We start from the raw sequence: 18,235 nt of genomic DNA on the forward strand, positions 1-18,235 counted from the left end.
TTTATTACAGTTTTTCTCAGTCGCTTTGGTGCTTTTCTCAGATCAGAATGAAAATTCTCATAATTTCTCATAACCTCCACAACATTTAGTCATTTGTGCACATCATAGTAGCAATTTCTCCTTCCTCTGAACAAATTGCAAATGCTTTTGAACATGCATCAGTTGCTTTGTCATGTCAGTCAAAATGAACTATACTTATGGATGCTGAATAGTTGTTCCCAATAAAACTAAGTCTTTATATACAAAATCGGTGAACTAGTTATCAAATTATGTCACAATGCTGTAGAATTGCAAAGAGCATATACAGTAAAACTATGAAACGTACATATTCAGTGTCTTGTACTCACTTACTCCCCTAACTACAGCAATTTGTAACTTTACTGTAGTTTTCAAATGGCTGTACAAGTCCTGTATAGTGCTGTCTTGATCATGTTCAGGTAGTGTCACCGAGTTCTGACCTTTATTTGCATGGAAAAACACTGAGAGAATAAACTGCCATAATGAAAACATGACAAAGCCATTTGACTATCTTGTTCATAAACGATGGTGTAAAGACTTCTCATTTTGATGACACTGGCAGTTTCATTGACATAAATATTTGCTTTTGAGGAATGGACTATTCATTTTGAGCAAGTGATGTGCTTTTGCAAGTTATCCACTTGGTTTTGCAGTTTGCACTAATTGTTTTGAGAAATGCACTAATAGTCTGTGAGCCAGAGGGGTTGGTCGTTACCGAAAAAGTGGCAAAGGCTACCATACCTTTTCTGAAAGCCTGGAATCTCAGCTTTCCAATGATGTATGATGGCCATCTGACAAGAGTAGCTGTTTTTAGTTATCACACATAATGTAAACTAAGGTTGAGAAAATAATGCGTATAAATCAAGCAGTACACTGACATAGCTGAAAATCTATATTTGACATATTGGAATATTTTATTTTGTTATGTTTGGTATCATTTTAAAGGGGAGACTCTGAGCTTTCATTTAAATCCTTATGTGAACATTTTGGATAAGTACAGCCAACCCTGGAGCTCTTCAAACTTTTAATCACACACATTTTCCTGCCATTTCCGCCTGTCATCTTTTATCTTTTAATCCTGTGGCACCAGGGAGCATCAGAGAAACAAAATCCGAACACTGAAATACTGGCATGACCCTAAGGATTCAGAAAATTTATCATTTACCCATATTATCTGATTTGGAGGGGGTGATTTTCAGTCTTATATCAGACATGGCGTTTGAGAAAATAATGCATATAAATTAAGCAGAACACTGACATAGCTGAAAATCCAAAAACGGTATAACAAATAACAAATGAAACATTGATTCCCATGTTTTAAGGTGTGGTAAACCCAATTATGACATTGCCATTACTCTAAAAGGTCAAGGTCATGACCTTTAGGCATGGTCAATGACATTTTATGACATTTTCATTTATGACATTGCATCATTCAAGGCCACGACACTAATCAAAGTCTTTGTCAGAATCCTCATCAGAGGAATAGGATTGATTCTCATCAGCAAAGTCATCCTTCTGGTTTTTGCACTGTCTTGCATGGCATAGGTCAGTGCAGGCCAAGTTGTTGGCAACACACTGACATGATGGAGTGACACAGGCCCCGTCCACACGGAGACGCTTTTTGGGTTAAACGCACAGGTTTCGCATCATCTTGGCCGATCGTCCAAACGAATCCTGTAAACGCACTGCCCGAAACTGCACTTTTTTGAAACCTGGTCCCAGGGTGGAAAAATCTGAAACCGTAGCCCTTGCGAGTTCATTTGGACGGCAAAACCACATACTTGCGTATTGATTATGTCATCACCACAAAACAGCTGCCCTGGACTTTTATAGTGGACACTTATAGTATTGCCTAACAATACTAGTTTTCATACATGACATTACCTGCGATTACAGTCAGTAGGATAAATATCACAACTGGTGCTGCCCAGCAGCAATAGCTCATGACTTGGTGGACTGAACAGTGTTTTCCCTGTGTTTTCTTGATGCATTCTAGCTACTGTCAGTGACGCGAGATAATTAGTCAGAAGTTATTAGGGAAGTGCAGGGTAAGTTTAAATTAATTTGTGTATAGTGCCGGTGTCATTCATTTATTTTACATGTCTTACAACATAAATAAATGCATTCATAGTCTAGTGAAGTCAGATATGAGCATACAAAGATGCTTAGAACTCATGTTAAGCCTATGGTAGATGCGCACTAAATGCAAATGCGCGATTTGATGCAGGCAAAAGTATTGACCGTTACTAATGAAGGGAGCCTATTATAGCAATATTATAAATGTGGCGACGGAATAGTCTAGAACTTGGGTAGGCCTAGCGTTTAGTAGCCTATGCACTTGCGGTGATAGCCAAAACTAATGTGAATCGCGGACTATCCTACGACCAAAGAAAGTAAAGTAGATTTGTACCTGTGTTAGCTAAATAAAGGACGGGACTGCACCCTTCACAAACCGTAAAAATGATTAATGAAATAGTTTTACAGTTGACTACAGTTGACAGTTCACTATAGTCCACACAAACAATTCTGGTTTCCTTGCACTAGCCATTTTCATTGTAGCCTATTCTGTCTGTTTGTATAGCCTACAGCGCGCAAGCTTTGGTCAATTTCTGTAACAGAAACAGTGGCACCTATAGGCCTGGGATAAAAAGTAACGCGTTGAGTCGTGTTGAGATGGATCCGTGTGGACTAGCCCACAGTCCCTCTTGCATGAGCAGGACAGAAACTCAAGTACTGCTTGTGGACCAATGGAGACACTGAACCAGTCTACGGAGAGCTGCAAGTCACCATCTTGGTCCACTCTAGACCACCCATGCTCACCTGGGAAGGAACTTCAGGGTTGTTCTCAAGGCATCTTCTCCAGATAGTACCTTGATAGTTAACTCTGAGACAGTGCTTCCTGAGAGAATCTGAGCATGGAGGTAACTGCCAGGATTCTATGCCTTTCTTTGCACAAAAAAGTGCATACCTCATTTCATTGATGTTGGTGATTCTGGAGCTGTACATTAACTCCTGTGAGGCTGCATACTATAACTCCAGTATCATTGTCCAGTCTGCCCCAACCCTTTGAAAGGACTCACAGAAGTTTTCATTCTTCAGAAGTTTTAGGGCTGACACTTTACCACAACCTGCAAATGCACTTACAGCGTCTGTAACACAACTGACACAACTGTGAACCCAGACCATGAGTTGTGAGATGTTTATGTAACTGGTGCGATTCTTTGTCCCTGTCTTCAGGAACAGGTCACATGTGAGTGTGTCACTGGTAGCCAGGCTCATCACCAAGACATCAGTGTCATCAGACACAAGGATGACAGATTTGTGACTAGTCCTTGAAGCATAGACTAGCATACGGGTGGCAGCCTCTTCCTGAGTAGACGACAGGTCTGCTACCTTGTGTACTCCCTGTTGGGTCAGCTTGTAACACTGATCTTTGGTTGTAGTGTACAGAACCTTTTCACCGAGTCTTGTTCTAGACTGTTCTTTACTCCACTCTTTGAGCAAGAAGGTAGCAAGATTTGTTTTGTTGTTGTTGCTTTGTAGGAATCTCTTCCATTGCTGAACTCTTTGCCCTGCAGTGATCTGTCTGACCTCTGTGCCTGAGTCTGCACCCCTGGCCACTCTCTCCATGTGTTTGATAGAAGCCTCATTATATACATCAAAAACAATGTCAACACGGGTGCTGTGACTTGCTTCAGCTAGCACAGTGGACAAGGCATAGTCTGCAATATCAGCAAATGTCTTGCCATCACCGTTCAGCTTCTGAACAAGTGCCACGCCATCTATTACACAGGTGGAATTTAATGGCAATGATTCAGCAACACATGGGAACTTGAGCAGTTGCTTGGCAAGTGAGTATTTGTAAGTCTTCCTCACATTGCCATCTGGTGAAGCAAGAGCCCACGGAAGTGTTCAAAGGGGATGAGATAACACCTCCTTCAGGTTGAGCTGTCTACTCTGTGCAATCAGTACCATCTGGGCAAATATTCGATTATCAGCTTTGAGGATAACTTATTTATTCCTTTATTGCATGTATTTGCCTTTCCCTGCATTGAGGAGAACGTTTTCAGTTTCATCTTGGAGAGTGGTGCATGGAACTGCTTTGCAGGAGGATTACTCTCAACACGCTCAGCAGAGAAGGTTCTGTAGGCATTCTTGCCAATGGTGTGTGAATTCAGAAGGTCTTCAGCAACATCTGCTGGTGCTGTACTTCTAGTAGACAGAGAAACAAGGGACTCACCACCTGCAAATGGATTTATCCAACTAGAATCCAACAGATCCACAGTGCTTGTAATGTGTTCTTCGTCTTTGCCAATTCTGCTTTGTCCAAGGTCCTTGTGAGAACAGTCACTTTGTTGGAGTCCCAGGGAGCTTTTCAATATAGACAGGTAAGTGCTTTTGTACTCAGCAGTAAGGTAATATCTTGAGACACCTGCTGGGTTCAAGCTGAACCCTTTTGTGCCTCCAGCTGTCTGAGTGTCCCGATTGACAGTTTCCTCTAGGGTCTGGTCAATCGGAACCCTGCCAAATGTGTTTGTTGCCACCTTCACAGAGAGACATGTACAGATCTGGTTTCTCGTTTCTCATGTTCAATATGGCTCATCTCTGAGTAGTAAGCAGTGAGTGACCTTGCATAATTCAGATTAAGTATAAGTATAAGTACATATACTCTTTTGATCCTGTGAGGGGAAAAGGGAAATTTGGTCTCTGCATTTATCCCAATCTGTGAATTAGTGAAACACATTCAGCACACAGTGAACACACAGTGATGTGAAACACACTAATCCCGGCGCAGTGAGCTGCCTGCAACAACAGTGGCACTCGGGGAGCAGTGAGGGGTTTGGTGCCTTGCTCAAGGGCACGTCAGCCATGCCTACTGGTCGGGGTTCGAACCGGCAACCCTCCAGTTCCAAGTTCTAACCAGTAGGCCACGGCCTGTAGATGGTGGTGTTGAGCGAAGGGTTGCTGGTAGAGGATGATGAGAGGAGCTACAAGGCAGGACTGTCTCACACACACTCTCTCTCACAAACACACACACACACAAACACACACACACATGCACGCATACACACACATAAACACACACACACATAAACACACACACACACACACACACACAGGCATGCACATACAAGCTCACATACTATCGGTATCGGCAATTATAACGGCCAATGCATAATTTTAAATTCAGTAAAGGAAAATTGAATATTGATCCTTCGTTTAGGCTGCATTTCCAGTATTGGCGTTACGTAGTTTGTCCACCAGATGGTGCAGCGTCTTGATGTGAGACCCTAATTCCACTTCACTTCCTACAGACATCGCAATGGTAGCTTATGGTTTCATAGCTTTGTGGCTTGTGCAGGGCTGCCAACTTTTCAAAAAACCTTGGAGTGAGATTTGGTGTGGGGGGGGGGGCAACCAATTTTCTCGGGGTCGGAAATTTTTGTTTAGCTCATTCAGCATTATACCGTACAGTAAAAAAAATCAGTGGTTCTCAGGTGTAGGGACCAGGGTCCCAGAGTTAAATTAACATTGGTATCAAAGGGGTCTAGCCTAATGCTAGGACCATGGGCGTCGGAGGCATTCTGAAAGTGGGTGGGACATTTCAGTGTGGGGTATGGGGGTCCTCCTCCAGAATTTTTTTCTTTTGGACTAGATGCAATTTCCTGAATTCTGGTACATTTTAACAGGTTATTTAGATACTTCTATATAACAAAATAAAGCCAGCCTACGAAATTAATAAAAAGTAAATCATGCATAATTTAAAAATAACTCAATATATAGGCTACTTGGCTACGCAATAAGGTTTCCATTACAGATCCGCGGACGTTCAATGAACGCATGAAAGTGGATAAAGTAAATTAAATATCAAACTAAAGCGAAAATGTCATGCTTTTGAAGGCCTACCATTGTGCAGTCTAGCTGTGGTTAGTGACGTGATGCTGTTAATGGGGAGTTTTACATAAACCTATAGGTTATTATTTATTTGGCGTACCTATAAGGCTTTTTACCTTATCAAAAGTGAGGGGGACGAGTGATCTCTTCAACACTGCGGGGGATTTGGCGCTTGTCACTGTGTGTGTGACAGAAGCGGAATGGGAGAATGTGTGTAACAAAAAAAAGCTTACGAGTGATTTACGCGCAAATAGGAGAATCCAATGAAAATGACAATGAAGCACTAAACAGATGCTGAAAACAGCACTGGTATTTCGCACGGCAAAAGTGGGGGGGTCCAAACTAACAATTTTAAAAAGTGGGTGGGTGTTTTGTAAGAATATAAGAAATGTTTGTATTTTAACTTTTAAATGCATCAATCTGGTGCACTTTTAAAAATAAATTCAGAGGTCAGACCTGCTTATTTGTATGGAAATATTTGTGCTGTAGCCTAAGCTTTTTTGCACTTCAGAATTATAACCATGCATACACAGGTGGAATAGTTATGGTGATATTGCAATAAGTTCACAACCACAAAAACATATGGTACATTTCACAGTTCAGAAATGTTAAAAAATGTGTGTACATTTCAGCACTCCATGAAATTATGCAGAAGTGGTCACCTGTGTTATTCAGCTAGTTCATTTAAGATAATATATTGGTCATTGTAATGGCCATAGCCTATAGATAGGCTATTCCTTTTTCAGGATGTACCCATATCTGCATGATGTGAATGTTTGCATATGGCTTTATATCAATATTTGTGTCTCCTTATTTGATTTTCTTCATATTTTTGCATTAATGTCACTAGGAAGCATGCCAATATAAATATATTCATTTATCTGTGTAAGTGGGATTGGCTGGAACCTGACAATATAAGAACCATGATAGTGGGATAATCTATGGCTGAGCAATTTACAAAAATGTATGTAGGCCTACTGACAAATAGTTTACATTAGAATACATTATAATTTCGCCCCAATGAGGCTATGCAGAAATGTGTTGCAATTTCAAAAACAGAGGCATGCTTTATATCCTCGTATATTCGGTACAGGTTTGCTGTTTATTGTGATATTAGGTTTGCCACGTGTTGTGTGAAGGGTTAGTGAGATATTAAACTGAGAGTAATGGGTGTGCACTGTGTGCAAAATGCAAATATGATTAGCCTAAATTGCACGTCGGTTCAATGATAATTTTCTCGCGAACCATTTATCACAGCAACTTGGCGCTAATATCATTGGAAAGCTTACATTCCGCTCGTTCACATGATGTGTGATATCATGTATAGGTTTAGTTTAGTTGAACCTCATCTGCCATCATTTGTCTCATTTGACCTACCACGTTGACACTTCAGCGTGAAAAATACTCAAAGCATAGGCCTACCTGAAGCCAGGGAAATGCGGGGGAATGCGCCTGGGATGGCTTCTGAAGTAGCATCGCAAATAAGAAAACATTTAGAAAATTCCACAGACAGGGGGTGCTCTTGAACCCTCTCACCGTCACGTCTCTGAAAGCATAACCGTGGCTCAACAGGTAGATCTATAGATAGGCTAAACTAATTTTTCAGGCATCTGACCGACCGGGTTGACACTTCAGCGTGAGAAATCGTGGGTGTGGCGTGTGAGTGTGTGAAACTAATCAAATGCGTGTGTCTCACGGCCAATGCGTGAGAGTTGGCAGCTATGCAGATATCTGTCTTGACCTCAACATAGGATCTAGTTGGAGGACCACACCTAGTTCCCACAGCATACACTGGCAGAGCTGGCAAAGATACAGAGACAGTTCTTTGTTTGCTCTTGGGCACATCACAAGCTGGTCTAGGCAGTTCAGGACCGAACATCTGAGGCTGCACTGCTATACCCTTGACCCTATGATGTTCCACGGCCTGTCAGTGTCTCTTCCAGCCTGTCAATATTGTCCCTGGCCTTGAATGATGCAATCTGTGCGAAAATGTCCACACCTTAAAACATAGGAATCAATGTCTCATTTGTTATTTGTTATACCGTTTTTGGATTTTCAGCTATGTCAGTGTTCTGCTTAATTTATATGCATTATTTTCTCAAACGCCATGTCTGATATAAGACTGAAAATCACCCCCTCCAAATCAGATAATATAGGTAAATTATATATTTTCTGAATCCTTAGGGTCATGCCAGTATTTCAGTGTTTGGATTTTGTTTCTCTGATGCTCCCTGGTGCCACAGGATTAAAAGATAAAAGATGACTTAGGCGGAAATGGCAGGAAAATGTGTGTGATTAAAAGTTTGAAGAGCTCCAGGGTTGGCTGTACTTATCCAAAATGTTCACATAAGGATTTAAATGAAAGCTCAGAGTATCCCCTTTAAAATGATACCAAACATAACAAAATAAAATATTCCAATATGTCCAATATAGATTTTCAGCTATGTCAGTGTACTGCTTAATTTATACGTATTATTTTCTCAACCTTAGTTTACATTATGTGTGATAACTCAAAACAGCTACTCTTGTCAGATGGCCATCATACATCATTGGAAAGCTGAGATTCCAGGCTTTCAGAAAAGGTATGGTAGCCTTTGCCACTTTTTCGGTAACGGTTTCCATATTTTGAGGCCCTGGCTCACGGACTCTGCTGTGCAAATGTTAATAGTGATGTGAGAAAAGCACCAAAGCGACTGAGAAAAACTGTAACAACATAAGGTGTGGTCTGGCGAATGATCCAAAAATCGCTTTCTTACACCCTTTAAAAATCATTACGCCACTAACCAAGAAAAACCTTGTCTACAGCGAAAGGTGCATAAAGCACAGCTGAAGACACACTGTCATGAGATGTAAGCAAAAACTCCTCTGCAGGATAAATATCCTTAGGATTTTTATTCAGTCATTCAAACATTATTGGGGTCAGTGTTTCTTTTTTCAGGCTATGTTTTCAATAGTAACCCCTCATCAGTCAATAGTGAAAGTAAAAATAAATAAAAAATCGCCAATTTAAAATTTAAAATGCTAATGCTTTTGGACCTTTATTTTGATGAACTTTATTTGTAGCCTTTATCAGTCATTGCCATGGACATACAGTAGACAATGTTTATTTGACAGGTCATGCATGCTAGACATCATTTTAGTGGTAAACGAAAGTAGGCTGCTACCCTGAATATTTGATGTAGGCTAGGATGTGGATTCACTTAAATTGAGGACTTTATGAACATGCGAAATTGTGGGTCCCAAAGCCAGACCAGTTGAGAACCACTGCCTAAACCATGCTCTTCCTTTCTTGAAATGCAAGAAATTGAAGACTGTAACCAGAGACTCTCTAATGAGGAGACACAGCACTCAAAAAGTCCTCCATAGAAATGCATGGGGTTAGTTTGTAACGCCAAAATAACCGTTGTCTACGCATATCACACCCCTTCCGCTCCAAAACGTCGACATGTAAATACATTGAGCCAATCATGTGCTGTGTTGTGAATACATTGAGCCAATAATGTGGTGTGTTGTGAAGACATCGTGCCAATCATGTCTTGTGATCTCGCTGCTGGAGCAAGATTGGTATCGTGAAGCCTTGCGCACACGCATTTCTGCCGAAATAGATGCCCGATGAGAGCCCAAAAAGCGTTGCAATATGGCCGCCGAGTGGAGGGACTTGCCTAAAAGGACTTTGCTGTAACTAGGGACTAGTCTAGTGGTTGTTTGGGAATGAACGTTAGCTTTATTTCGTGTAGACTTTATTTCGTGTAGACTTTTTGTGGTCCTAATGCAAAATTTTACAAAGCACTGACAAGGCCACCAAGGGCTGTGAGCCAGAGTCATGCAATGAATCGGGTACCCGCATAAAAGTTGCTAAAATGGGTGGATTGTGACATTCCTAAAATTCACAGGCGAGGATGCAGGCGGATAATAAACTCCTTGCGGGCGGGTAGCGGATGGGAACCAAAAGAGTATTTTGGTTTGCTGAAATAAAACATAAATGAAAAATATGTGCAATATTTGTATGTCTAAATGACCATTACCACATGCAGATATGTGTTTTAGTCAACGACAGGCTACAACCTTTGACCATCACGTCACTACTACAACTTTGATTTCTTCACTGCATCTCGTAGTTGGAGCGTTTCCAGCATAGGCATAGGCCTACACCTAGGCTAGCCTACCTATTGTTTGTGATCTACAGGCTAAGGTTGTATTTTTTCCTGTAATAGTTTCAACATTAATAGGTCTATTTGTGTAATGCTCTGATGCAGCAGGCTTTGGGCTATGGTTTGTTATTGTAAGAATTAGCCCTATGCTAACTGTTAAACAAAAATGCACAAGTTATCAGGTTCCATAGCCTATTTAAAGGTGCCGATGGTAGGCTACTTTAATCAGGCAAAAGAAAGCGCACTTTAGGCTATATTGTTAATTTATATTGAATGCGAAATACTCAAATCAAATGTGAAAGTTGACAGGGGCCAGTTAAATGTTTATATTAGGCTATTTTTGTAGCCCTACGTGCTCCAATAACGCGAAAGAAAACACCCGTTAGGCTGTTTTATTAGCCCATAGAGAGCCTATATTGTGATGTTGAGAGGTGTGAGATTTTAGAATGATTTCAGCTTGTGTGTGATTTATCATGGGCACGGGTTGGGTAACGGGTCAAATATTAACGGGTCTGTGCGGGTGCGGATTTAATTTTGATATTATCACAGGTGGCGGGTCGGATCTGGTGTGAACTTTGCGGGTGCGGGTCTCCAAAAATGGACCCATGCAGGACTCTGCTGTGAGCGAGTAAACAGCAGAAAAAACTATTTAGCAAGCAGAAATGTCCCAGCCCGGTGCATCGTAGACAGGTATCTTCCATGTACATCTTCCACCAGCAAACCATCCCATTTGTGAACGTTAGCAGCTCCTGTCAGTATGGTCAAAAAATAATGGGATGACAGTCGAAAGAGACAATTACAGTTTCACTCAACCAATGCTGACGTTAACATTATTTTACCTATGGAATGGATATCTAACATTAAGCTGGTGTGAGATAAACGCACCTACAGTAAAAACTGAGCATGTCCGAAAAACATTCTCAGGTTTATCTCGGCTTCAAGAAGAAATGGGATTTACATTTCATTTGAAAATCATCCTACTATGAATACACAAGCATAGCTGCCAACTCTCACGCATTGGCCGTGAGACACACGCATTTGATTAGTTTCACACACTCACACGCCACACCCACGATTTCTCACGCTGAAGTGTCAACCCGGTCGTCAGATGCCTGAAAAATGAGTTTAGCCTATCTATAGATCTACCTGTTGAGCCACGGTTATGCTTTCAGAGACGTGACGGTGAGAGGGTTCAAGAGCACCCCCTGTCTGTGGAATTTTCTAAATGATTCCTTATTTGCGATGCTACTTCAGAAGCCATCCCAGGCGCATTCCCCCGCATTTCCCTGGCTTCAGGTAGGCCTATGCTTTGAGTATTTTTCACGCTGAAGTGTCAACGTGGTAGGTCAAATACCTGGCAGATGAGGTTCAACTAAACTAAACCTATACATGATATCACACATCATGTGAACGAGCGGAATGTAAGCTTTCCAATGATATTAGCGCCAAGTTGCTGTGATAAATGGTTCGCGAGAAAATTATCATTGAACCGACGTGCAATTTAGGCTAATCATATTTGCATTTTGCACACAGTGCACACCCATTACTCTCAGTTTAATATCTCACTAACCCTTCACACAACACGTGGCAAACCTAATATCACAATAAACAGCAAACCTGTACCGAATATACGAGGATATAAAGCATGCCTCTGTTTTTGAAATTGCAACACATTTCTGCATAGCCTCATTGGGGCGAAATTATAATGTATTCTAATGTAAACTATTTGTCAGTAGGCCTACATACATTTTTGTAAATTGCTCAGCCATAGATTATCCCACTATCATGGTTCTTATATTGTCAGGTTCCAGCCAATCCCACTTACACAGATAAATGAATATATTTATATTGGCATGCTTCCTAGTGACATTAATGCAAAAATATGAAGAAAATCAAATAAGGAGACACAAATATTGATATAAAGCCATATGCAAACATTCACATCATGCAGATATGGGTACATCCTGAAAAAGGAATAGCCTATCTATAGGCTATGGCCATTACAATGACCAATATATTATCTTAAATGAACTAGCTGAATAACACAGGTGACCACTTCTGCATAATTTCATGGAGTGCTGAAATGTACACACATTTTTTAACATTTCTGAACTGTGAAATGTACCATATGTTTTTGTGGTTGTGAACTTATTGCAATATCACCATAACTATTCCACCTGTGTATGCATGGTTATAATTCTGAAGTGCAAAAAAGCTTAGGCTACAGCACAAATATTTCCATACAAATAAGCAGGTCTGACCTCTGAATTTATTTTTAAAAGTGCACCAGATTGATGCATTTAAAAGTTAAAATACAAACATTTCTTATATTCTTACAAAACACCCACCCACTTTTTAAAATTGTTAGTTTGGACCCCCCCACTTTTGCCGTGCGAAATACCAGTGCTGTTTTCAGCATCTGTTTAGTGCTTCATTGTCATTTTCATTGGATTCTCCTATTTGCGCGTAAATCACTCGTAAGCTTTTTTTTGTTACACACATTCTCCCATTCCGCTTCTGTCACACACACAGTGACAAGCGCCAAATCCCCCGCAGTGTTGAAGAGATCACTCGTCCCCCTCACTTTTGATAAGGTAAAAAGCCTTATAGGTACGCCAAATAAATAATAACCTATAGGTTTATGTAAAACTCCCCATTAACAGCATCACGTCACTAACCACAGCTAGACTGCACAATGGTAGGCCTTCAAAAGCATGACATTTTCGCTTTAGTTTGATATTTAATTTACTTTATCCGCTTTCATGCGTTCATTGAACGTCCGCGGATCTGTAATGGAAACCTTATTGCGTAGCCAAGTAGCCTATATATTGAGTTATTTTTAAATTATGCATGATTTACTTTTTATTAATTTCGTAGGCTGGCTTTATTTTGTTATATAGAAGTATCTAAATAACCTGTTAAAATGTACCAGAATTCAGGAAATTGCATCTAGTCCAAAAGAAAAAAATTCTGGAGGAGGACCCCCATACCCCACACTGAAATGTCCCACCCACTTTCAGAATGCCTCCGACGCCCATGGTCCCTGGGACCCTGGTCCCTACACCTGAGAACCACTGATGTACTTTTTTTTTACTGTACGGTATAATGCTGAATGAGCCAAACAAAAATTTCCGACCCCGAGAAAATTGGTTGCCCCCCCCCCCACACCAAATCTCACTCCAAGGTTTTTTGAAAAGTTGGCAGCCCTGCACAAGCCACAAAGCTATGAAACCATAAGCTACCATTGCGATGTCTGTAGGAAGTGAAGTGGAATTAGGGTCTCACATCAAGACGCTGCACCATCTGGTGGACAAACTACGTAACGCCAATACTGGAAATGCAGCCTAAACGAAGGATCAATATTCAATTTTCCTTTACTGAATTTAAAATTATGCATTGGCCGTTATAATTGCCGATACCGATAGTATGTGAGCTTGTATGTGCATGCCTGTGTGTGTGTGTGTGTGTGTGTGTTTATGTGTGTGTGTGTTTATGTGTGTGTATGCGTGCATGTGTGTGTGTGTTTGTGTGTGTGTGTGTTTGTGAGAGAGAGTGTGTGTGAGACAGTCCTGCCTTGTAGCTCCTCTCATCATCCTCTACCAGCAACCCTTCGCTCAACACCACCATCTACAGGCTGACAAAATGTAAGAACAGGCCTGCATCTGTCTGCCTATAAATGCAATTAGCAACTGTAATATGTTAATCTCACGGTATTATTGATGATTCTTGGTGAGTGTTCATTAACCCGGAAAATTTGCTCATCCAAAATGCGAAAAGAAAAACACGGAAACACGTGAACGCTAATGACACATGATTACAAATAACAAGCATGTAGGCCTATACATGCAAGCATTTATAATGTTATATAAGCACGGTTGGGTGACGTCACTTCTGTTGATGTTTCAACAAAGCAGAGAGCTAGCTTGCTCCTCCCTCCTATGCAACTGAAACTGTCATGAATGTGCATCTCGTCGCAGAGCTAGTGAATGGAGCGCAAGAGAGTGAGGATGGAATTTTGTCGGGGCGCAGAGCGCTAAATATTTTGGAAAGGAAACTGATATGTCATACGACGTGTACTGTTCCTACAAAAAAACTAGATACTAACAATGTAGAGCAAGAATGTGGTGACACTGTTTCAGTGAGTTAAGATTCATTTTGGAATCTAAGAAGACACATTTCGTGGAAACATGAGTATGCTACGGAGAGCAAAGAAAAACCAGAGCAATTTGAATATGCTTTGAGTATATCTATATATATATATCAAGTAAGGCTAAAGTAAAAAAAATAAAGTCTGTATTCTTTAGGCAATTAATCCCACTGATCCCTTTAGTTTTAAGCTTATGTGTATTGATGTTGCCAAGCTTGTTCGTTGTTGCACTATCTGTGTTGCACTATGTTTTAAAATAAATGTTCTATGAGCGAAATATATTGCCGTTGCTCTTAGTTCTTTGGGATTTAAGTTTTCTGTTTAAGGTGACAATTCGGCTTGTATATTATTTCTCCCTCTTTTAAATTGGAGCGAGCGTGGATCGATTTCACTGGAGCGGGATGATTTTTAAGTGGAGTGGGGAGCGAAATTGAGCGGAGCGACCTGACGTGAATTTGAGCGGAGGAGCAGCCGAGTAAACAGCCACCTGAGTAAGGAGCGGGATATTCGCACCGCTCAGCTCTGCTAAATAGCTTTGTCTCGTTGGTGATTGGCTGGAACAGTTTCTTATGTTTCATGGTCCAGGCAGGACCAGGCTGTTTTTGTTGCAGTTTTTGGAGCCTGGGCTGTCCACAGGGACTACGTTTTTACAGCGTATTCAGGGGACAGTCAGCTAGCGGATCATGAGGAGATGTTTGCTCTATGTGACAAAAAATGTTCTAGCTTAGAAACCGCGAGAACTTTTTTAGGCCTATAGTGCAGTGGTTCTCAAATGGGGGTACGCGTACCCCTGGGGGTACGTGAAGGCACTCCAGGGGGTACGTGAGATTTTAACCCTTAGAACCTGATTGACGCAAAGTGCATCAAAAAACACACCTTCTTCTCTGTTACATACATTGCTCCACAACTGTTCATCGCAGCGAGAAGTGGGGCTTTCCAACGTGACCACGCACTTGTACGTTAAAGTATGAAAATAAAAATAAAAAATTAAATCAAATTGCATCATATTTACAGTCTATACTTCTCTGCGTTCACCTGCGCACCCATTACTCTTGTTTGAATTACTCGCGAACCCGTGAACGCATAGATATGGCAAGCATATCAGATGAAAGAGGAGACACAGGTACCATTGGTACCAAGTATGTCGATCTTTCTGGCTTATGAAAACAGATAAAGTGACAGCAAAATAATACTTCATATAGCTCGACTTATCTCACGTTTTTGTCTGTTTTTGTGGCAAAGCATGTTTATAATCCAACGCTATTGTGTGTTTCTCTATGGCGAAGAATGTTCCTAATCCGGTTTTGAGATCCTAGCAAATTCCTGCATGGCATCCAATTCAAGGCTCACATTGCATCCCAATTTGTTCGACAAAGAAACACCTTTTTTGCCTTTACTTTGTTCATGGCAATGCAGTAAAAAGTTGTAGAGAATCATAGGTGCAGACACCATAGGCACACACAGGCTAACTCGGGTCTAGTCAGGTCAGATCAGTTCTGTCACAGATATGGAGTGCAGAAAGGTAATTTTTAATCACTAAATAAAAAAAATGGTATTTATTTCTGTAAGGCGCACACCACATACAGTATGTCTGTAAATTGCTTAGCCCCAGAGAATCCCTCCACCATGGCAATAATATTGCCAGATTCAGGACAGTCTGACAGTCTATGAGCTTGCTGTGGTGAGATGCATGTCAAAATATAAGAATTTTTGTAATACGCTTTTTATATTTTAATTCTTTAAAAATCAAAAATAAAATCAATGCTAGTACTAATACATGAAAAAATTCAGGAAAATATAAGTTCATAAAATAAATTGTATATTTCAGTAGGCTATTCAATTTCATTATCCTAAAAACCCAGAGTCCCCCCCATACCAGGATGGTTCGACCCAACCTGTCACATGCCACCCGCCATCACCTGTCAATCACTGTCAAAACTCAAACGATGGAGTCGTGGTTAAAGCATAGCGGTAATTCTTGTGCGCTGGTTAGGGGGTACTTGGCTGAAAAAATATTTCACAGGGGGTATTTCACATCACTGAAAAAAGGTTGAGAACCACTGCTATAGTGCATTGTAGCACATGGAGCTTTTTCCCAGATTGGTGTGAGATTTATTTTATGTGGAAATTTTGAAATAGGTCCCTGGAGTCCAGTGTCTTGAAAGGTAACCGCAAGGAATTCACATGTTTTCTAGACACTTAAGATCAGAGGTATGTTCAAATTCGCAAACATAGGCAAATGTTTACTAACGTTTGCGAACTGGTTTCTGCGTGGTATATATACTTATAGTACATAGTATATATACTTATACTGAAATGATGCCAAAAACCTCCCTTCCTACCAACTGGTGGATCCATCAAACATCATGTCAAACGCCTACCAGCACGTTCATTGCTTTGTCATGTAACGACAATTTTGTAGTGTACCTCTCCGGAGGTTATGTTTTTGTTTTTTGTTTGTTTGTTTTTAAACATCATTTTCTACTATCTTAGATTTTAGTTTCACATTATGTTGCAAGCAACGCTTAACATGATCAAAGGGCTACAAATTGTGGTTAACTAGTGTCGATAGCATATTGCGAGTGGTTGTGAACCATAGGAACTTTTAGGAACTTTAAACGTAGCCTACAGCCAAATTGAAATAAATTTCAACATAGTTTCAACAGTGTACACAGTGTTCCTACATGTATTCATGTTCCAACACAAGCCTACATGTATCTATCAAGTTCCAACAGAATTACATGTTGCACCAATTCTGGGCAGATGTTGGATATGTGTAAGTTCATGTGGGTATGAAGCCTGCTTATAAAAAGGCAATTGTTCTGATACATGCCAGTAAGGTGGGTGGTATGACATTTAGTTGGTCGATCAGATGGACAGTTGGAAGGTTTTTGGCACGATTCCCGCGCCATATCTGTCTGCCTTGAGTTCTCGGCGAACACTTGCAAACAGTCTAAGGAGGTAGTTCTCTGCGAACATACAGTGGAGCTGGACGTGAGCTGGACAAAGTGTTGCTGTTACAATGGAATGTTTACACCAAATTGTCCGAATTTAACAGTTCAGAGAAAACATATTCACCATGAACATTCGCCACTGTTTTCCCAATTTGAACGCAGCTCAGTTGTCACTTTAATGATGATTATGGAGACTACTCCTACCACTAACCAAACCAACAAGCTCTTGCCAACTGTCCTCTGTGCTTTTGATCCATCCCACTGCTGTCATTGATGCTCACAATGTGCTATACTGCCTCTGTGTGGGTTTCCTATGAAGACATCAACTCCATACATCAATAGGCTACATATCATGTCTGCACGTCTAATGCCAAACCAAACCCTGTTGTCACCATTCACACCCACTTAGAGCCATCAATCCAGACTAGGTTTTCTTAGACAACAATCACATGTACAGTACAGCCCCTTCCGAGTTTCAGAGGTCACTAGGGCCATAGCTAACTCCATTGACACAGATGATGTAGGCCTACACTCAGGAATGTTGGTGCCATATGGAGACATCAATGACATAAACAGAGTTTATAGATCTTCTGGCTACATGATTGTTGTGGGCTACAAGGCTATCAATTCTGAATGATGTACACAGGGTACGGTCATTTAGACAATGTCTTTTTTAAGGGAAGACCTTGACTATTTCAGGAAAACGATGCCAAAATGAATTCTACACATATTTAAACAGCTCCATAGAGGAAGAGTCCAGGTGCTAAAATGGCCTTTCTGCAGCCCAGACCTATCTAATTGGGTGCATCATGTGATGGAAAAACATGATTAAGAAGACCCCAGACTGTTGAGCATCTGAAATCTTATATCGGGCAGGAATGGGACCACATTTCATTCTCAAAACTCTAGCAACTGGTCTCCTCAGTTCATAAACATTTACAGAATGTTGTTAAATTAAGAGGTAAAGCAACACAGTGGTAAAAATGCCCCTGTCCCAATTTGTTTGAGACGTGTTGCTGGCATTAAATTCAAAATGAGCATATGTTTTCCAAAAAACAGTAACATTTCTC

Source organism: Alosa pseudoharengus, unplaced genomic scaffold (genome assembly GCF_046254945.1).
Source record: "Alosa pseudoharengus isolate Yale_2024_CS ecotype anadromous, Long Island Sound unplaced genomic scaffold, YU_APseudo_1.1 YU_APseudo_1.1_scf_16, whole genome shotgun sequence".
Classification (NCBI taxonomy): Eukaryota; Metazoa; Chordata; class Actinopteri; order Clupeiformes; family Clupeidae; genus Alosa; species Alosa pseudoharengus.